Source organism: Canis aureus, chromosome 6 (assembly GCF_053574225.1).
Source record: "Canis aureus isolate CA01 chromosome 6, VMU_Caureus_v.1.0, whole genome shotgun sequence".
In the NCBI taxonomy this organism is placed as follows: Eukaryota; Metazoa; Chordata; class Mammalia; order Carnivora; family Canidae; genus Canis; species Canis aureus.
Genome location: NC_135616.1, coordinates 74,426,404 through 74,448,406, shown reverse-complemented (window position 1 = coordinate 74,448,406; position 22,003 = coordinate 74,426,404). Strand labels below are relative to the sequence as shown.

General features: G+C 53.1%; 2 long non-coding RNA genes across 2 annotated transcripts; both read right to left on the bottom strand.

The window, feature by feature from the left end:
- Positions 1 to 4,870: 4,870 nt before the first annotated feature.
- Positions 4,871 to 20,575, bottom strand: LOC144316407 (uncharacterized). The gene is made up of 3 exons (XR_013382365.1): positions 20,476 to 20,575; positions 19,087 to 19,369; positions 4,871 to 5,711 (listed from the first exon to the last, which is right to left on the bottom strand). It is a non-coding gene; the product is annotated as an uncharacterized LOC144316407 (long non-coding RNA).
- Positions 16,434 to 17,872, bottom strand: LOC144315276 (uncharacterized). Its single transcript, XR_013381024.1, has 2 exons — positions 17,674 to 17,872; positions 16,434 to 16,699 (listed from the first exon to the last, which is right to left on the bottom strand). It is a non-coding gene; the product is annotated as an uncharacterized LOC144315276 (long non-coding RNA).
- Positions 20,576 to 22,003: the final 1,428 nt, after the last annotated feature.

Below are 22,003 nucleotides of genomic sequence, written 5' to 3'. Positions count from 1 at the left end.
TGGAGTGTGTGGGTCAGTGGACAAACAACACTGAGAAGTGACCTGGGGGACAGACGTCAAGTGCACCCAGGGGAGTAACTGTCCATCTCCAATGCTGCCCGGCTTCCCTTGGCTTCTGCCCCGCTGCCATTCTCATTGCCTCTTCTTCCCCCAAACCGTAAAGCTCCAGTCATGCCTTCGCTGCTAATGAGTAAAGTCGTGAAGTCACATGGGAAGAGCCTTGAAGCTTGTTCTGAAATGTAAAAAGCCAGTGCATTCTAGAATCCATGTACAGCCACCCCCCTGACCCCCACCACCATGTAGAGTAAGCTAAGGTCCTCAGTTGGGGAGAGTTCTCATTGCCCTGTTCTGGCCTTAGGGTAGCCTTGCCGACCGCAGAAGAGGGGTGCTAGCACATGAGAGATGTGCCCAGCTGCTGAAGTTATCTGGCAACAGGTTGGATGCTTTATCTGGTAAGCAACATCGTGTTCTCCAGGGCAATAAATATATTATCTGCATTTAAGAGAACTCAGCAAGCACAACTCAGCTCTGCAAGGCAGGCTAGCCCCCATCATTCCACATGATGTTTGCTTGGAAGTGCTTCCCTGCTGCACTCAAAGTTCATCTCAAAGGCATCAGCATCTAAACACGCCCACGCTGTAGGTGATCTCAGTGTGCCAGAGCCACAGCTGCATCAAACCACCGCTATGACCGACCTGGGGTACACATGTGTTTATTAAATGGTGGGCTTCAAGGAGAAGCTGTACCATCTACGGTTTAAGCAATTCCCGGGAAACCTTCTGAACACAATTCATGAAAGACACCGTAAATACTAAGGAGAAGCTGGAGGACAAAGGAAGAAGGTAATTGGTCTTAAACCATTTCTTTCTTCTTCTTTTTTTTTTTTTTAAAGTAGGATCCACACCTAGCGTGGAACCCAACATAGGGCCCAAACCCATGACCCTGAGATCAAGACACGAACTGAGATCAAGAGTCGGACACCCACCCAACTGAACCACCCAGGCGCCCCTCAAGTCATTTCTATTTTTTTAAAAATATTTTATTTAGTTATTCGTGAGAGACACAGAGAAAAAGGCAGAGACATAGGCAGAGGGAGAAGCAGGTTCCATGTAGGGAGCCCGATGCCCAGGACCTCGGGATCACATCCTGAGCCAAAGGCAGATGCTCAACCACTGAGCCATCCATGTGCCCTCGCCCCCAAATCATTTCTAATAGAACAGGGATCTAGAAGAAATGACCTCTCAGCTCCATTATTAAGACTGTCCCCCTATGCCAGGACTTCAGTATTGTGGACATTTCGGACTGGATAATTCTTCGTGGGGAGGATTGCCCTGTACACTGTTATGACATTTAGCAGTATCCCTGGCCTTTATCCACTAGACACCAATGACCCCCCTCCTGGTCCTCCACTGTGGCACCCAAAAATGTCCCCACACTTTTCTAAAAGTCCACTGGGGAAATGTCCCTGGAGGAGAACCACTGCCTTAGACTAACAACAAATCGTGTCACACAGACAAGACCCCAGCCCCGGCCAAAGTGTAACTGTCCACTTTGGAAAGGGCTGTGAAAATGTAGCCTGGTCATTAATCTCCCAGGACACTGAGGCAACAGAGGCTCCCCCAGGCAAGCCGCCACCATGAGATCCGAGAACTGGGAGGAGAGGGTCCAGGACGGGAAGATGACCTGTCACCAGAGGACCTCCACTCTCCAATTTCACAAAACCCACACCTCCTTCCAGATATGGTCCACATCAGGGCAGAATGCGAAGCAACCAAAGAAACCGCCAACTACTGAAGAGTCTCGCAGCCCTCCCCACCCCACTCCCCATCACTCCACATTGTAATTCACTTCAAGTGGAGGGAACAGACCTCTCGGTCCCTCAAAACCTCGTTCATGCAAGGTCCTCTCTTTGCTCTAGTCAATGATCTTGACCAAAAGGTGTCCCAGGCCGCCGGATGCCCTACGGAGAAATCCACCGAAGCTCATGTCTGCTCTCCACGGCCTTGGGAATCAAGACTGGCCAGGCGGCCAAGAGGCACGGAAGAATGTGCAGGCCAAGGCTAACGTCCTGAAGTGAGAATTCCAGACACGTGAGGGAGGGTGGGAGGGACCAAATCCCCAGGGGCAGTGGAGGTGGAGCCAAGCCTCCAGGGGCAGAGCCAGGGAGATCCTGCAGGACAGGCTGACAAGCTTCCAGGCTTTAGAAACGGAAAGATCCTGTGTAACCACAGACTTGCCCAAGCAGAGACGACGCTGGCTGCGTTGCTGACTATAAATCTAGTCCACTCGGGGCTGAGTTTGGCTCACTACAGGCCGGCCCCCCACCAGCTACAGTTTTGCTAAATTTAGTGCTGTTCCCAGCCACCCAAACGACTCTGCTCCTCGTGTCCATTTCAGGTTCACCCAGGGACAGGCAGAGAGGAGCGGGACTTGTCGAGAAGAGATCTGCCCTCGAGTGACCCTCGCCCTTCCTCGCTGAAGTCAGGGGCCCAGGGGAGCAGAAGACGTGAGAATCCACACTTGGAGGTCTCCAGGGCTCTGAAAGTGTCTCTGCCCCAAGATGGGTCTCCCGGGGAAGAGGTGCAGCGACCCTAGGAGAACACTCCTCCCTCTGCCCACTCCAGCCCACCCAGGTTTCACTCTTGGGGGGCCCAGATGCTGTGGAGTGCGAGGGGTGCTGCTCTCTCAGACAAGAGGCTGGAGTCATGCTCTGTGCAATGGCAGGCGAGCTTCATATGGGCCTGGGTGAAGGCCACACTGCCTTGGAGATACCAATGTATCCAGTCAGGGGCGCCTGAGGGGCTCAGGGGTTGCATGTCTGCCTTTAGCTCAGGTGGTGATCCCGGGGTCCTCGGGATCGAGTCCCACATCGGGGTCCCTGCAGGAAGCCTGCTTCTCCCTCTGCCTACGTCTCTGCCTCTCTCTGTGTGTCTCATGAAGAAATACATAAAATCTTTAAAAAAAATGTATTCAATCAAAATTCACAATCCCTAACTAAAACTCAGAGGTTAACATCGTCGTTTCTAAAGCTGGTGGCACCCTGAAGTCACCTGGGGACCTTCAAAAACGACCGATGCCTGAGTCCCAGCCCCAGAGACTGTGATGCAACTGGTCTAGGGTGTAATGTAATTGGCCCAGGCTTTGGAAATTTTAAAAGATCCCCCAGTGATTCCAGTGCTCAGACAAGTTCAGGAACCAGCGGGTTAAGAGCATGGGCTTCTGCCCTCAGGTTGCCCCGGGAGGACTCCTGACCCAACCATCTCCTTTGTATGTGACCCTGGCAAGTTACTCAACCTTTCTAGGCCTCAACGCCATCAATGGCAAAAGGCACATAATGATACACAACACCTAGCTCCGTGTTGCTGGGCACATGTAAGGAGGAAATCCACGGGAAAGCATCGGGGACAGTGGTATGCAGTAAGTGCTCAAAGTTAGGACTCGTTATTCTTTTGTCATAATCATGAAGAGGAGGAGAAAAGAGAGGGATCCCAAGAGCTATCTCTGTGTTGTCTAAAGAGTAAGGCTCTCTAGGCCTGACATGGGGACTATTTCCAGAAAAGGGGGTGGTGCTCCACAGCTATCGTGCTTAGGAGGAGGATCCCCACTCTCCCTACCTTTTCACGCCATTCCTCCTACCTCCAACGTCCTCCCATCGCCCATCCTTCCCAATCCCACCACTTAAGGCCCTGCTCTGAACACCCTGGGCCTTTCTTCCTTTTCGAGGCTCTATCAATACTTCCCCCACGCTGATTACTTTGGAACTTGATTACTTGCTTCCCTGAACAGCAAGCTGCCAGTCAAACAGGTATCTGCCTGTGGGCTGAATGAACATTTTGATATGTCCTAGTCTGGTCTCCTCAAAAAAGACAATGAGCAATTTGGGGGAGGCCCCAATTCTCACGCTTTTGTTTGTCCCTGCCGGCACCTAGCACACTACACTGGACGCACAGCTCTCGGTTAACAAGTATTTGTGGGATAAAAACACACGTTGATCCAGCAGAACTAATTGCACTTCGGCAAGGATCCAGGCTCAGTACCCAGGAGAAAGCAGGGCCAGCACCCAAGACCCATGGAATTCTAGGCTCTCCACTCCATCATTTAAAAGACATACCACCAGCCCCATTTCATCCCAAGAGAGCCCACCCACCCACTCCCAGGGCCTGTGTAAGTGCTGATAGCAAAAGATATAGCAAACTGCCCCACAACCCTGCTTTCCTGGCCCCCGACAAGTGAGTCCCCATGTCCAGTCACTCCTGCCCTGAAGCCCAGACCCCCGTGATTCCTTAAACACAACAACAGCCGGGCAAAGCCCAGCTCTGCCCCATGGAAGTTTAGAGCAGCTGGCCGGGCCACCCAACAGGCTGTAAGCCTCTTACAGATTAAAGGTCCTAATTTAAACCTCTATTTGAGGTACGACAAGTGGGTCAGCGCTCTGCAGGCCGGTTGGCACAGCTGGTGGAAGGAGAGGCAGCTAGATTCCAGGGGAAGACTCCTCCCCTTTGGGAGAAAGATGGAGGCAGAGAATCTACAAACTAAGTAGAATCACTGGGTGGTCCCGACTCATTCCAATATGCCAGGATCTCCCCCAGATCATGTCAACTCTAACATCCCTACGCAATGAACCTGAGAAATAGAACAACAGGGCAAAAGAAGTTGGGGTGGCCTTCTCCCTGCCGTGATGTTGGTGTGGATATAGCTCGTAAATAAAGGCAAGAGACAGAGTAGAAGCACAGGGCAAAACACGCTGCACTCCAGGGAATCATACCTGGTGAAGCAGCTGGGTGGGTGCCCATCCCCCCACCAGCCCACCCCCCCCCCCCCCGTCACTGCAGCAGGAAATACCGGGCACAGGGAAGCAGGGGCAGGAGTGGGTAAGCAGCCACGGATGGGCCTGGATCACGCTGAGAGAGCTTGTCTCTGCTGCTCCTTACAAAAAAAAAAAAAAAAAAAAAAAAAGCCTTCTCACCACATCTGTCTCTATAGAGATGGCCTCCGGGGAAGTGGTTGGAACCCACTGTCTACACTGAGAGCCAAGAGATCCTTCCGAGACAGTTTCACAAACTCTTTGGACCTTGACTCATCATGGTAAGAAATAAAGTTTACCAGGTGACCCTGTACACGCCTATACAGGTATACTTTGTATATAAGATATAGGTATGTGAGCATACAAAGTTATATAAATAGACATAAAATACACAAAACTGAAACAAACCTTTACAAAATCATATTCCTCTTTACCACACACTATGCAGTCTAGTATTTTCTATGATGTTCTTAAAAAAAAAATGTCGGTCTCAACTCATTAAATTGATTGCACACACTCCCCACCCCCCACCCCCCCATGAAGGTGTCTGGACTTGCAGTCTGAACCCAACTCTGGGGGAACACAGGAGGAGCTCTTCTTGAGAAACCTTTTAAAACTTGCTCAGAGACTAACCTCACAAAGCAAAATCCCATTAAGTGCATGAGTGGGAAGTCTCGGCAGAGGGGAGGAAGAGCCTGCCTCCAGCGCTGGCTGCCCCCAGGGGTTCCCAAGCCCGCTCCCTGCTTTCCTCCGGGTGCAGGAGCTCTAGGGTGCTCCTCTTCCACTTCCAATGGCACCTTGTGGTGCTGGCTGGCATGGAGCGTGGCTGCACGCAGGGCTGATTTTCAATCAGCGTTGCTCGCTGGGATGAAGCACACACTGCCTCTCCGTGCCTCTACGGGATGAACTTCCTAGGACACACACGGGCAGAAAAGTCAACACTGTGCTGCCCACATCAGGTTTTCCAAACCTCCAAATGTCCTATCTGTATGTCAGATACACTACAAACTCCTGGCGCACAGGAAGTCTGGTTAACTTATTTTTTAACTGAAGGTACACAGATACGCTTTCTTCATAGAAATTGTTTTACGCTGATGGGAATACAACAATCCAATTTTCAACCACCTTCAGCCCAGTCTTTCCGCTTTTTGAAACAGCCTGTGAAATCTTGCCACCTCCTCCAGGACGCTCTCTCTGGTGGGATCAGGACCCCTAAGGAGCTCCTCGGACCCTGTACCAAGGTAACATGAAACTCTAATGACCCCTTTCCACAATCACTGTTCCCAAAATATGCCAACACTGCCTCTCTCTACCTGTAATTACTACTTGGCCGGGTGTCTGAGTTGGGAACATCACAAAAAAAGTTAGCATAAGCAGCCCAGGTTCTGAATTAGTAAATTTTAAAGGTTCATTTTTTTTTTCCTATTTTTTCCCAGGTAAACTTCTTTATCCCGTGCTACCAGCAACTAACACTGGCTCTCTCCAATTCTGTCAGTACACAGAAACCCATCCCTCCTCTCCATGGCTTCCCCGAGCTTGTCACGGTCACTATTGCACCTGCCACCTATCAGTGCCCTTAAGACCTGGAATGCCTGCATACACACTCATCTGAGTCAATTCCCAAGGAATCCAAGGGAAAAACAAGCGTCTGACGTCTGTTATGAGATCTCAGGAAGCACTGACAACCCGCCCCCACCCACAGCATGGTTTTATAACTTGGGATCTGTGAGTCCTCTCCAGTACACGCCAGATCGTGTGCTGTTGTGTGTGTGTGTGTGTGTGTGTGTGTGTGTTCCCTCTTGGAGAAACAAACTATAGTTTCCATGCAATTGCTACAGAGTACTGGTGCAAGACAGGTTAAGAACCACCACCATCAAATTCTTAGAAAGTTGGTCAAGGCTCTCCTGAGACTGCCCTTAATTCTGCAATACACAGCCTCGTCTTCCGGTGCTTGCAGCCCCTGAGCGCACCCCAACTGCTTCATTCCAAGAAGTCGTTTCTTCCTTCATCCCTGGGCCTTTGCATTGCACCTCTAGGCTCAGGCCTACTCCTCCAATACCCAATTATTAACAGATACGTAATTACTGAGCACCTGATAGGGACCAAACACTGTGCTAGTCTCGGAGGATGCAGCTGTGAACAAGATGGACAAGATCATCTTCCTTACGTTCGAAGAGATATCCTCCAATTTCCCAACTGGCCCCTCTAGTAATATAACTCCCTCCTGTGGTCCACTCGCATCGCTTTTATGCTTTGTCTTGTGTTTTAGTGTGGATGCCTGTCACCCTCACTAACCTCTAGCTCCCTGAGGACAGAGGCCATGTCCCACCCATCACACTGGCATATTCCTTCCTTTCCCACTCCCACCCTACTCCACCCAAAAGCCAGAGTCTTTCACCCTGGAGGCCTGGCACAAATGTGCGTCAGCAAACGGATGCCAATGGTTTGGTACTTGTTTAAGGAGCCAAGACTGGCCTGCTGGGGACAAGCCTTGCTCATCGATGCAGGGTCCAGGGAACATGGGAGGTAGTCTCCACTGTAGCACATGTACCAGGGCCTCTGTCTTGGCACAGTCTGCAGCTCTCACTCCAGCCACGTATCTTTTAACTTGTGCTTCCGGTACCAGCAGTGAGAAAATCAACTCCAAGTGTACCCATCCAGCTGACATGCCTCCTAGACTGTCCTCACGGATAAAAAGCATCCTTTGCACAAACATTTTTGGCATACAGGTGAGTGGACGGAAGACACAGCACAATGCTTCAAAGATGTATCATGTCTCCTTAGGAAGAGTGCTGGCCACTCAGGCTACCTTGGCTATCATTCCCAGCAACTTTTGCCAGTTCACATGCAGAGCAGCATCTGAGCACAAGCATCTACTCCATAGCACGGGGGTGCCTTACTCAGCCACCACCTTTCCCACCTGTCAGATCCAGAGGAAACATCAAAGCTGCAATGCCCTCTGCCCTGATGCCACCAATGCCTTCAGTGCCATTAAAGAAATGGCTCTAGCAGGCGCACCGGGGTGACTCAGTGGGTGAGCATCTGCCTTCAGCTCAGGTCATGATCCTGGGGTCCTGGGTTCGAGCCCCACATCGGGCTCCCTGTGAAGAGCCTGCTTCTCCCTCTGCCTGTGTCTCTGCCTCTCTCTGTGTGTCTCTCATAAATAAATAAATAAATAAATAAATAAATAAATAAATAAATCAGAAAGAAAGAAAGAAGAAAGAAAGGGCTCTAGCAGCTACCAAAGAAACCTGGCTACTGGACTCTGTTGTCCAACAAAAGTATGAAGTCAGAGGATGGATCTATTCTCCAACCCTTTTCAGACAATAAATATTGGTGCCAACCAGCTGTACTGTCAAGTACGAGGAGCAACAGAAAAGATGACCCAACCCTCTACCGGAGTAAAGTCGGGGAGACGAGGTGAATATAAAAGCGCCAAATGGAGCAATCACCTCGGATGTGGCACGTGCTCAAGATCCAACAGGATGAAGAAAAAATTATTAGGATGTCTGTATTTTTACTTGAAAATAAGGACTTAAATCTTATTATTACTTAACATGTGAATTGACACTGCTGCACCTCCTTCAACGTGTATGTCTAGTGGTCACTGTCACTGACGGTACAGGAGGCATCCTGTATCTGAGCAGGAGATCCAAAACACGCAAGAATGGACAGTGGCACCCCCCGTGATCTGTGAACTCTAGTCCAGTTTACATGTACCCAGTGAGGCAAATTTAAGGGTACCATCTTCCACGCAACAAATGACAGTCCTTTGTAATGAGAGGGTGAGACCTACAAATCATCTGACCGCATGACACTGACCATTCACGACAGACTCCCTGAAAGCAGTGCTGAACTTAAAGAGGAATTACACACTTTTTATTTTAAGCAGAAAACATCACAGTTCTCCAATCTGCTGACCTCTTCTGCAGTGAGTACCTGTGAGTAGAATGCTACTTGAACATTTTTAAACAAATATTTCATCTGTCCCTTCAAGGTAGAGGTGACATCTAAAAAATGGGTAAGAAAGCCTCTACTGTTTGAAAGAGACTTAACATCACGGAAAGAACATTCAAAAAAAAAAAAAAAAAAACGGGGGGCATCCCGGGTGGCTCAGTGGTTTAGTGCCACCTTCAGCCCAGGGTGTAATCCTGGGGTCCTGGCATCGAGTCCCACGTCGGGCTCCCTGCATGGAGTCTGCTTCTCTCTCTCTCTCGCTCTCTGTGTGTGTGTGTGTCTCTCATGAATAAATAAATAAAATCTTAAAAAAAAAAAAAGAAACAAACAGGCATTTGGAAATCACTTCTACCATCAGGTGATGATGGTACCACATTCAATGCAGGACACCATCTCTAAAATGCTGTACCTGCACTTAAGACAGAATGTGCAAACATGGTTTAAAATCTCCCAAGGAAATGAGTGAAATGCAGCCTTTCAGGGGTCTTGGATCCATGTATACTCAAACTGAACCCATAATCTCCTCTTTGGAAAGAGATCTCTTTCAGAATACCCCGACTTGACCTAGACCTTCAAACTGCTACATGGCAAGAACATGATAGCACACAATAAAGTGTATTCAACTGGATGGTTCTTACTAAAATAGTCGCATTCTTAATAATTCATCCCATTTAATTCTTCAGCAACATCTATGTATCTTACATGTGCCCAGGCACAGTGCCACGCTCTGGAAATACAGCAGGGAACAAAAGTGACAAAAGTCCCTGCTCTCGTGGAGCTCACGTTACCGGCAGGGTGAGAGGAAAATATATGAAGTAATAGAAATGCACAGTATGTTAAGTGGGTGATGGCACCAAAGGAGATGAAGGGATGCAGGAGATGCTGGCACACGTGTGGGGGTGGAGTGGGCCACCACACAGGCACTATGTGAGCACAGACCCAAAGGAAGTCAGAGTCCGCTACGGCGCTCTCTGGGAAAAAGTGGCCCAGTTCGTAAAAGAGGAAAACACCTAGCGTATTTGAGGAGCAGCAAAAGGCCAGCGTGGCTAGAATGAAATGACACAAGGAAGAGTAACAGGAGATAAGAACACAGACATAAAGTGGGACCTGATCACAGAGGTGTGCATTCCCAACAAGGGAGCCACCAGCCCCATGAGGCTGTGGAGTACCAGATGCGTAGCTAACCCCAACGGAGATGTGCTATGGGTGTGACTTAGTTTGAAAACCCCTGCTATATACATCAGAAATCAAAGTATTTTTGACACACTGGGTTAATGATTAAGATTAGGGGATCCCTGGGTGGCTCAGCAGTTTGGCACCTGCCTTTGGCCCTGGGCGTGATCCTGGAGTCCTAGGATCGAGTCCCACGTCGGGCTCCTGGCATGGAGCCTGCTTCTCCCTCCTCCTGTGTCTCTGCCTCTCTCTCTCTCTCTCTATGTCTATCATGAACAAATAAATCTTAAAAAAATAATAGTCATATCACTTTAAAAAAAGATTAATTTCACCTGTTTAGTTCTCTTTTTTTCAAGTCAGATACCAGAAAAATGTTAAGCTACCTACGTGGGCTTTCATGTGCAACTCATGTTCTATTTCTGGTGGACCACGTTTCTAAGCTACTGGGTCCCCTAGGCCACACTAAAAACTATGGCCTTCCCTGAGTGGGAAAAGAAGCCACTGCAAGGCTCTGAGCCTGGCGAGGCACAATACGACTTCTGTACCATGGGATCCTTCTGCCTACTGTGAGGGTTACACAGCCTGCCAGGGGCCAAGGACAAACAGGTGAGAAATGATGGTGGCTTGCACAAGGGGGACGACAGTGGAAGTGGTTCTAATGAGTCATACACTAGATATATACTTGCAGGTAGAGTCAACAGGATTTGCTGATGAGTTGAATAAAAAAAATGCAAGAGAATAGGAGAAGTCAAGCATGACCATAGGTATCCTGCATGAGCCACTGGAAGGATGGCATTCCCATAAGCAAGATGGAAGACTGCAGGAAGAATATAACTGTGTGGGAAAAACAGGAGTTCGGTTTTGGGCATGTGAGTGTGAAATGCCTATTAACATCCAAGTTAAAATCTGAAGTAGGCAGATGGATACATAGGTCTGTACCTCAGGAGATGGTTGGGGGCCCACAAATAATTGGGAGCCATCAGCATATCAATCTTTAACTTTTCATTATAGAAAAATTTCAAACATAAACTAGAGAGAACAGTGTAACAGACCCCTAGGTACCCATCACCCAGCTCCAACTGTTATCAACGCTCGGTCAATCTTGTTTATCTGCCAGGATTACTTTTTTAAAAAAAGATTTTATTTATTTATTCATAAGAGACACAGAGAGAGAGGCAGAGACACAGGCAGAGGGAGAAGCAGGCTCCATGCAGGGAGCCCAACGTGGGACTCGATCCCGGGTCTCCAGGATCACACCCTGGGTTGAAGGTGGCGCTAAACCACTGAGCCACCCGGGCCGCCCTGCCAGGATTACTTTGAAGCAAGTTCTAGACATTATTCATGTAGACAGTACTAAAAGCCAGGGGCTGGTAGAGGGTCACAGAGAGAAAGAGAAAAGATGGACAGGAAAGGGCCCATGTTTTGAGGTCAAGGAGAGGAGATGGTGCAAAGGAACAGCCAGTGAGACGGAAGGAAAACCAGAAATATCATCCTGGAAGCCAAATGAAGAGCAAGCTTCAGAGAAAAGGCTAGGGCCAGCTGCACCAGGATGCTGAAGCCACTGGGATGAAGACTCAGAAGCGATGGCGAGATTTAGAAACATGGTCATGGCTGGCTTCGGTGGGAGCGCTTTCCCCCAGGGTGGCGGGGACAAGTCTGCCTGGAGGGAGTCAAGAGGGGAAGTGCAGGCATCTGGGCACTGAAGACTCTCTGGAGGTAGGAGCTGGAAGGGGTGGGGTCAAAGAAGATCTTAAGCTGAGAGAAACAACAGCACATGGAAGGGATCCAGCAGAGAGGAGGCAAAACTAGTGATGCCAGAAGGAGACGGAGTAATGGGGCCATGACGTCCTGAACGTGTGAGGGGGCGGGAATGGGCCGCCAGGAAGACGGGCTGCCCTGAGTCAGGACCCTGAGCGGTTCACAGCGGAGGAAGGCAGAGAATACACTGCACCACAACCGCCTTTGATTCTTTTCATTTTGTATTTTATACTGTATGTAACGTGTTAGTACAACACACGGTAGAGAAATCATACAGGGACGCACACACGCTGGGGGATCCGCTCAAAACTGTAAGCAGCACAGCTCTCTGGGCAAAATAGTCAAAGGTCAAGTAATTGGAGGAAAATAAGACATATCGTCAAACTCTAACTTACGAATCCTTAATGACAGGAGAGAAGTATCATGGTACATTTAACATACTCTATACATTATCATCTTAAACATATAATAAGATCTCTAGGAAAGGTGAACGAATACTAGTGTTTATATCTGGGAATGCATTTACTTTATCTACTGAGACTTTTTTTTAAAGATTTATTTATTGATTCATGAGAGACACGGCAGTGGGGGGTGGGTGCAGAGACACAGGCAGAGGGAGAAGCAGGCTCCATGAAGGGAGCCTGACGTGGGACTTGATCCCGGGTCTCCAGGATCACGCCCTGGGCTGAAGGCGGTGCTAAACCGCTGAACCCCCTGGCTGCCCTGAGATTTTTTTTTTAAAGGCTCACTCATCCACGGACTGCAAACTATCTGCATCTGAACTGCAAAGGGAAAAAAAATACAAGAATCACAGACCAAGGGGATCCCTGGGTGGCTCAGCAGTTTAGCACCTGCCTTCGGCCCAGAGCATGATCCTGGGGTCCCGGGATCGAGTCCCATGTCGGGCTCCCTGCATGGAGCCTGCTTCTCCCTCTGCCTGTGTCTCTGCCTCTCTCTCTCTCTAATGAATGGATGGATAAAATCTTTAAATTAAAAAAAAAAAAGGATCACAGACCAGTCTCAGAGTGTCACATGGACCAAGCACAAGTGTGATTACTTATTTATACAGAGAAATGCGATGAGGTCACGGTCTTATTAGCCAGCCGGACCTGAACTGTACCATGGGACTCTGCTACTGAGGCAGCCTGGCTCGCTGATCTCCTGCTGCAGAGAAGAGCAAATGGAGAGACGAGTGGGCCTACCTAAGCACACAACCTCATCAGAAGAGGCAAAAGCCCCCAAGCCACTGGACACCCACAACACCACAGTCGGAACAGCCAACCTGCTCAGAAAACATCTTAGCACCACTCGGTGTCTGCAGAGCCCTTCAACATCTCACAGCACCTTCCAGATGTTTCCTTCAGCCTCTCCACCACCTGCCGGGGAAGGAGGCTCTCTGCTGTGACTCGCTTAGTGATACTCAAGGCCAAAAGTGTTCAACGCATCCACACCACGGCAGTCGGTGACACACGGCTGGACTCCCAATCCCGTGGCTCTGCAAGAGGCCTGCCACCCGAGCCACACCCGGCTTCCTGGATCGTTCTAGAGGCCCCTCCTGTCCAGGATGCCAAGACTTAGAACACAGCAGTTCTGAAAGCACAGAAGTGACTGTGACGGTCGCCCGACTCTGCTGGGGCGAACATGTGGGGGGCCGGGGGGGACAAGAGCAGGCCCAAACCACCGTCGCGTGGTTAGACGGCAGGCTCCAGCGGGCGCGGGCACTGCGTGACTTTTCACAGCCGCGTGCCCGGTGCGGCGGGCTCCCCAGAAACACTTCCTGAAGGAAGGAGCAAGTGACCAGTTGTGTTAAACCACAAGGACAAGAGGGATGATGCGGCGCGCTCGGGGATCACACCGGGTCCCAAAGAGCTCGGGACAGCTGGCGGCGGCGGCGGCCGGAGGGAGGGAGGGAGGCCGAGCAGGCCTGCTGAGTGAACCTAACAGGGAGGACCGCCAAACGTAAGCTCTTGTAATAAGCGTGTCCGTGATCTTTGTTAACAGACAGCGTGAGATCGATCATCAACGAAACGTGGTGCGTGGATCTCAGCCTGGAACCAGATCTCCCACAGAGCTGTTCGAGAATGGAGACCGGCAGGGACACGGGAACACGGGCCAGGTGGGTGACCGGAGGATATCGGGGTGATCCGACCACGGTGTTAGGCTTGAAGAGATCCACAGTAGAGAACCGGGGCGGGGGGCGGGGGATGAAAGACGGTGTCTGGGATTCGCTGTAAACAAATGCACGAGAGGAGGAAGGCCTGGGTGGGAGCGGCACAAACGAAGTGGGGGGCCACGTGTCGACTACGTGCTAAAGCAGGGTGATGAGAACGTGGAACCTTCTCCTACTCCTCTACCCTCACACACACACACACACACACACACACACACACACACATGTTTGTACCAACAGTTCCCTGGAAAGAACCTTACAGAGTGACCATGATCTGGGCTCCTCACACCTGCCCCACCGCAGGGAAACGTGCTATCGTGGGGCCGCCCCCAGACAGGTGGTCTCCAAGACCCAGGCCTGCCTCTCTGTCACTGCCGTCGTGTTCCCCTGGGACTCACCTGCTTCAGCTCTGCCTCCACCCCCTGGGGCCTGGAGACTCCACCGCGCTTTCCCTCCCACTGGTTCCCACTCTCCCTCCCCGGTCTCAGCTGCCTCGCCACCCCCTGGCCTCCCTTCCTCCCCAGCCCTCCGTTTTCTCTACCATGTGGGGTGCTGCTCACCTGCCCCCTCGTGGCAGGTCATCCGTTTCCTGGCTCATGGTCCCCTGACGCCCAAGGATTCCCTCTTCCACACCCTCTGTCCGTCACATCACCAGGATGCCCAGGGACGTCCCATCTTTCCCCCTTACCCCCCAAACTGGCCACGCTTGCCGCTGTGAGCTCCCCTCTTCCTCCAGTTGCCAGTCAGATCCCATCTCCAGGACACACCAAACCTGGGCTGGTCAACCAATTAAACGTGTGCAGGCCTACAGCATGCCAAGCACAATCCCCTGCGCCCTGATGATGGCACTGAACAGGACAGACACACGTGGGCTCTCTTGAAGCTTGGGTTCTAGTGCAGATCATATTATCATGGGTTCAACTGTCCATATGCCCTCCTCACCAGACTGTGAATCTGGAATGCTCCTCAGTAGCCTGCGAACTTCACACAGTGCCCTACACAGAAGTGTCTGGTACACAAATATTTCCCCAAGTCACTGCACTTGTGTCAACATCAGTTCAAGCTCAGGGAGGACGGGGTCACCCTAAGTTCTACAAATGAAAGGTATTTAGAGAGGACTTTAAAAAAAAAAAAAAGATTTGTTTATTTATTTGAGAAAGCACAGAGGGAGAGGGAGAAGCAGACTCCCCGCTGAGCAGGGAGCCCAAAGTGGGACTCGATCCCAGGACCTTGAGATGGTGACCAGAGCTGAAGGTGGATGCTTAACCACCTGAGCCCCCTCTGGGGGAGGGGTGTCTAGAGAGGACTTTTGATAAGGATCTTTTTTTTTTCTTTTTTCGGGGGGGGGGGGGATGAGAACAGCCAGAGAGCCAGCCTCGGGGGAAAATGTGTGTAGGGAGGTGTGAAGTAAGACTCCTAGGGCCAGGCTCACCATTACCAGCTAAAAGCAGCTCTGAGTGCGCTTAGCTTCTGTCTTCTTTGCTATTCTGGGTTGTCTGCTCCCTCCTCCCACTGCCAGCCTCCTCCTTTCCAGCTGCAATGGGAATAAACCTCAGTCACCCCCACCCCTCAACGCGGTTCACAGAACGTGGTTTCCTCTCGCCACCAAAGTACCTCACTTCCTATCCCAGCCCCGACCAGCAGTGACACAACTTCTGGGCCGCCATCCGGTAGCAAAGAGGGGGGTGGCTTCTCCTGCTCCTACCCAGGGGTTTCACCACAACTCTGGTTGGAGGACCAAGGTCAAAAGTGTGGAAGCGTGGCCACAAGAGGACACCGTGAAGGCTGACCGCGTGAATCCTGAATACGGCCTCCGGATCCAAGCCAACACAGACACACACACACACACACACACACACACACACACACCCCACAAGCTCCAGGCCAGAGAGCCCCGTTCTGACAGAGTGGAGGAGTGCCAGGTTCAGGCAGACAAACGAGGCTTGGTGGCAGGCTTTCCGCAAATGCATCTCCGGGGGCCCTGGCACTAAGAGGGGCAGTGAGGCTGGAAGAGTGATGAAGCGAAGGTATCAAGGGAAACACGCTGCAGGACCCGGTGGAACCAACCAGCCTGTCCTCCTTACGGGGTGTGCGTTGGTCCATTCTGCTCTGCAAGGCCTAGCTAGGGAATCAGAATGAGAAGAGAGGGAGCGTCGGCTGTCACAGCAAGGCCACGACCCGGCCCTGCCGAGGAATTCAGGTCACCAGGCTCAAAGACGTAGGGTGGAGAGGGGCACCGGGGAGGGGGCTGAAAAGAACGGGATCTCCCAGACACGGGACGGCGATCTCTGGGCTGACTCCAACGAGCTCCTATCTCAACTGCCACACCGGCCTCTCATGGGATGACAAAGGCAGGCCCAATGCAGAGCCTCCAAGAACCTCAGGAATGGGAAATGGCCACAGTCAGCATCTCCAAGTGGGGACGGAAGCACTCTGGTGGTCTAGGGCACATTTTTTCTTAAACGGCAGGAGAGTAAATATTTCAGGCTTCCGATCAGGGTCTTTGTCGCAGACACTGAGCTATACCTACGCAGCCGGCAGGCAGCCATAGTTCGTACAGAGACAAAGAGCAAGGGTTCCAATAAATCTTTATTTACAAAAGAGGGGTCTGACCCGGGGTTGTAGTCTGCCAACACTTGGTCACTGGGAAAACCTACTCTTCTGGCATTTCCACACTCCCGCGAGGAACAGGGGCCACATGCCCTCAGAAGGGCTCCCACCTGTTCGGGAGACAGGGGCCTACCCTGGAGACCAGGCCTCCATCCTGCTACTCCTTCCCACAAAGCATGAAAGAAATCTGGGTGGCTTGTTCCAAAAGCCTGGCCCGTAGCAGAAGCCTGGACAGAGGTGGAAAAAAGCTTTGGATGTCAAATCTGAAGGCTTCGGAGGTGGAAGAAACCAGACCTCTTAGACTAGGTTCTAAGGCCTAGAAAAGGGGAGTACCTCGCCCAAGATCACACAGCTGGCAAAGCCTCCTGACACCCTCTGTCTGGTACCCTAGTACCTCTAGAGTGATGACCGGGAAAGCCGGAACAGCCTTCCTGGGGGAGGCTAAGGACCTACGGCTCACCTCTCTACAGGCACATCTTGGGGCCCCTCAGTAATCTCTAAGTGGCTGGTACAGCAAAGGGCCAGGAGAAAGCTTGGAGAAGTAAGTGCACAGGGCTACCTTTCCGGGACACGTCCTCCTGGACACAGTTACTAGGGAGAAGGAAACTTAAACAGAAACCTGAACTTGAAAAATGGGTGTGGTTTGGTAGCACACATGGGTGTTCGTTAGCAGAAACGGGTCCAGCAGTCTGGGCGAGCACTGGGATCCTAAACAAATACGTGACATACAGCCTCACCCAATCTAGGCTGATGCCTTGGGCCCCGGGCTCGCTCTCTTTCTCTGGATACGTTCTTAGCAACCCAGCACCTTCAAGACTTTGTAACACAATTTCCTACAAGTTTCTTCCCAGGATTGACTTCCACTGCAAACTTTATATGCCTGACCATCAACATTTCTATCTGGACACCCTGCCATGGTCTTGAAGACAGGAAGTCTGAAGTCAAATCAAACATGATGCCCCTGAAGAAGTCTGAATCCTGATTTTTCTGTCAATCACTCAGACCCAAAATCTTAGCACCGTCTCTTGCCCATGTCCTATCCATAAGCCAAAATGGCTCTCTGAGCTACTCTTCCTCTGCATTCCCACAGGCTCCACCCTAAACCCATCATCTCCAGTCTGGAATACCGCCAGTCTCCCACCTGTGGCCCCAGATTCCAGGCTTGTAACAAAGCCAGGCTGATCCTCCCCTGTACACCTACCTTCCTCCCATCTATTACGATCTCTTCAAGGTCAAGGCCCGGTCCGGTCTTCCCAGCTCCCAGAACCTTACTTAACATGGCTGGTACCCAGTATCTGCTGAATGGATGAATGCTTGCTTTTATGGGGAGCCAGGACCCCAAAGGAAACCTTGAGGACTCCCTATTCCCCACTACGGGGAAGCCTACGCTGCCCGGCTCTGCAGGCCCTCACCCACCCTTCCCACCCCCAGCTCCTACCACCCCAGAAACAAGCGCCATCTAGCTAATCAACGCCTGACCCTCCTCGTGCGCCAGTCATTCCCTGCATCGACATCTCTGCCCACGCTCTGCTCGCCCTGCCCTGCGATGACGTCCGTGCCCTTCCCCCTCCATCCACTCCAAGTCCTGCGCAACTGCCGAGCTCTGGGGGAGATGAGGGAGACAGGAAGGGGCGAGATGATTAAAAAATGGGGGAACGGGGCACCTGATGGGGATACACTGGGATCTCTGATCCCTGGAGCCATCAACCTCCCAATGGGTCGCAGGCGATTAGAGAAGGAAGAGGCGGGAGGAGGAGCCAGATTTTTCCACTGAACGAAAGGCATGATTTTCATCACTGCTTCTGTTGCCCTGGTAACCAGGGACAGCCCAGTGGAGAGTACAGTAAAAGAACACCATGTTTATCTTTGCTGTCTGATCCACTTCCCTGTACACCCTTCCCTGACCATCTCCTAGCTCCTAGGCCTGCTCCAAATTTCTCATAACGCCACTATCATCCTTCTAGTCACTTCTGTTCAAAACCTCAAAGCACGGCTAATTTCTGCCTCTCTCTACCCAACCCTATGTACACCATGTTTCCTCCACTACATCATCCTAGGGGTCATCCCACCACACCCATGTGCCACACCAGGGGGCCCCAAGAACAAACACCGGCCCCAAAACACAAGAATGGCATCCGTTCCACCAGACAGATCCCTGGGCCACGGGGCCTAAAGAAGCAAGAAGGCGAGGAGGAGGCCACCCAGTCAACTCTTCTTTCTTAGCCCCAGCTAGCTGGTGCGGATGGGCTCCCGTCTTCCCTCTCTCCCTCCACTGCCCAGGATCAGGGGGAGGAGCCAGGCTGAGGACCAGACATAAGGTCCACCCGCAAGCTTCTACAGCTCCTGCCTCCCACAGGGACACAGTGTCAGCGTGCCCTGAGAGCGGAGGAGACACGGCGCTTGCCCCGGGAGATTATATAAGCGTTATATAACATGGTGGCACCAATACGCACATAGACGCAGTCGGTGAGTGCCAGGGACAGGCCAGGGGTGGAACCAAACCCGAGGGGCTGGAGGTAAAGGCCTTTCACCAATGTCAAAGCGACACCAGGCCCCGGCTGCCCCAGCCCTGTCTGTACCTGCTCCTTCCACCCCAGAGGACAGAGAGAGAGACTTGCCTGGCTCTGCATTCTTCTTCCCACGCCGGGCAGCAGGGAGGGGCTGCAGCACCATCACCACCCCGGCCCGCGGCCGCCTCCGTCCACGCCACCTCAGGTGCCAGGCCGCCCTTCCCACGGGGGACCGGCAAGGGGGCCCCGGCCCCGGAGGGCCTGTGAGCCTGCGAGCCAGCGAGCCAGCAGCCCCCTCCTCTCTGTCCTTGCACCACAAGTACTGCAGCGGCTCCAGGATTGGCTGGGCCAGTCGGCCGTCCCTCTGCTCTGTCACTTGCAGCTCCCCTAAAACAAACAAACAAACAAACAAACAAAACAAAACAAAACAAACCGAAAGGGAAAGAAAAAAAAAAAAGAAATCAGCACATTTGGCAAATGCCAAATCCCGAACTTGGTGTGCGGCTCCTAAAACGCTGGAAGGAAGGGGGTCCTAAGGACATTGCCCTGCCCCCCCCCCCCACAGACCCCACCTCCCACTATCTATGAACTTGAGACTAGAGGCTTGGAGGCTGCCCCTCACCTCCAGCGCCCCCCACCCCCTGTCTCTGGAGCTGACTCTGGCGCTGAAGCTTCCTTAACAGAGGGCTTGCCCAGACACCCCCACCCCACCCCACCCCGGCCTCTGCAGGGTGCTCGGGGTGCGGGCTATGCACGGGGAGCCAGGCGGCCGGCTAGGGGCACTAGGGGCACTTGGGGCGCTTGGGGTCTCCATCAGCTCCTCCACTCTCCTCACCCCACCCACTTTAGTAATTTGGGGGGTGGGGGTGGGGGCTGAGCAGAGCGCCCCAGAGCCCAGCGGCATCTCGGCAGCCCGCCCTCCCCGAGCCATGCCTCCGGCCTTTCCGCCGCCTCCTCCACACGCACCTCCGCGCCCCCTGAGGAAGGGGGGAGAAAGGAACACGCATTAGCATCACGAGCCTCGGCGCACCAGCCCTCGCCCCCTCAACCACCTGTCTCCGCGCCCTCCCTCCCCCACTGCCTTCCTCAACTCCGGGCGCCCCCTCTGCAGCAAAGGGGCACCACGCCCACTGCGGAGCCAGAAAGGCAAGGTGGGAGCGGGCAGGGGCGGCGGCGGGGGCGCCGGGGGCTGCTCCTGCGCCCCCCCCCCCCCCGCCCCGCGCGGCGAGCCCTGCAGCCCCCGAGCCCCGGGGAGGGGGGGCGCCCGAGCCGCCATCCGCCGCCACCCACGCGGCCGGGGCCGCCGCACCCCGAGGCCGCGCCGCAGCGGGGGTGAGCGCACGAGCCGAGCGCGGCCCCAGCATCGCCCCCCCCGCCCCGCGCCCCGGGGTCCCCGCGGAGCGTCCGCAGGCCCGGCCCGCGGTGCGCACCCTCCCCCCCCCCCACCCCGCGCGCCTGCAACGCCGGACACCCCGCCGGGGCCCCGCGCTCACCTCCGGCGGCCTCCGCCCTCCCGGGGGACCGCGCAGCCCGCCTCGCAGCCCCCGAGCGCGATGCGCAGCCGCTGCGGACCCGCCGCTGCCGCCGCCGCCGCCGCCGCCGCCGCTGCCCGGGAGCGTGAGCTCAGCCCGCCCGCGCGCCCGCGCCGCTTCCCACGCTCCGGGCCCCGCGCAGCGCCCCCCAGCGGCCGCCGCGGGCACCGCACGCTCGCGTCCGGGAAGATCTGCCGCAGCCCGGGCCGAGGGGGAAATTCCCAGAATCTGACCGAAGCCTTGCTGCGGGGCGGGGGCCCTAGAGCTCCACTCCCCGTCTCCAGATTCAGGCCAGGACGGCTCCCCTCCCGCCCCATCTCAGACTTTTTGCCTGATTCCCGGATTTCCACCCCCCACCCAACCCCCCTCCACTCCCCCCCCCCGCCCCCCAGCTCCTCTGACCTTGCCTCCTTGATTTCTCTCCCAGGGCGGTGGAGACTGTGGTGCAGGTGGTGATACTCTTATAGACAGCCTGTGTGTGTGTGTGTGTGTGTGTGTGTGTGTGTGTCGGGGATCAGGCGTGGGCAAAGGGCAGGGAGCCCGGGAGGCCAGCATTCCGAGGCCTCCTGGGGCCTATCAAGAAAGATCCCAAAGTGTGCATGCACGGACCGGTCAATTCCCAACCGAGCTCCTTTAACACACACACACACATGCACACACGCCTCCAGCCCACCTGTAAATTCTAATTCGGGAGAATGGGGAGTGCTGTTTGCTAACCTTTTCTCAGATCCAGACCCTTCTGAGAATTGGAGGAGAGCTGTGAGCCCAATTTCCAGCAAAGTCCACGTGCAGAAATAAACACAGTTTTGCAGAGTCGGAGCATTGTCAGGCTTCTCAAAGCGCTGTGTGGACCCCAGTTTAAGAATTGTGCCTGCAGATACCCTCAGACGGCAGGGGGCTGAGCTGGTGACTACCTGCACCTGGTGCCATCTTTGATCGCGGTGCTCCCTCCTTCAGAATATCTCCTTTGTACCCCCAAGCTCACATTTCTGCCTGTAGAAATTCCATCTTTTCCGTAACACCGTCTCAGAGGCCTCTTCCTTCTGATTTTTGCCACTCCGAAGTGCCATCTGGGACCTCGGTTTTCTGGGAGCATGTTCTTTATGCCATTTATGGCTAGTAACACTATACACACGGAACCGTAATGGTTTTGTGGTTGGTTGTCTTATTGGTCCTTCTTGATAATAAATTCTTTTAAGATCAGTTTTCCCCCTCGGCAAATACTAATGTGCCTTATATGGTATGCCCTTGACAAAAGCTCTTCAAAACCGAAGAAAAGGAAGCTGCCTTGAGGGAACGGTAGGAGGCCGAGAGATGAATCCCTTTGCTCCAAAGGAACTCAGCGCCTCTCCTCCTCCCTGTTGATGCACCACCAGCATAAAGCTACCACGTGCACAACTCTGTGCCTGGCAAAGGGAATTCTCAAAGTGGCAGGATCTTTTCATCCATTCCTCGTCCTCCAGGTGAGAGAGCCATGATTTAGAGGTTC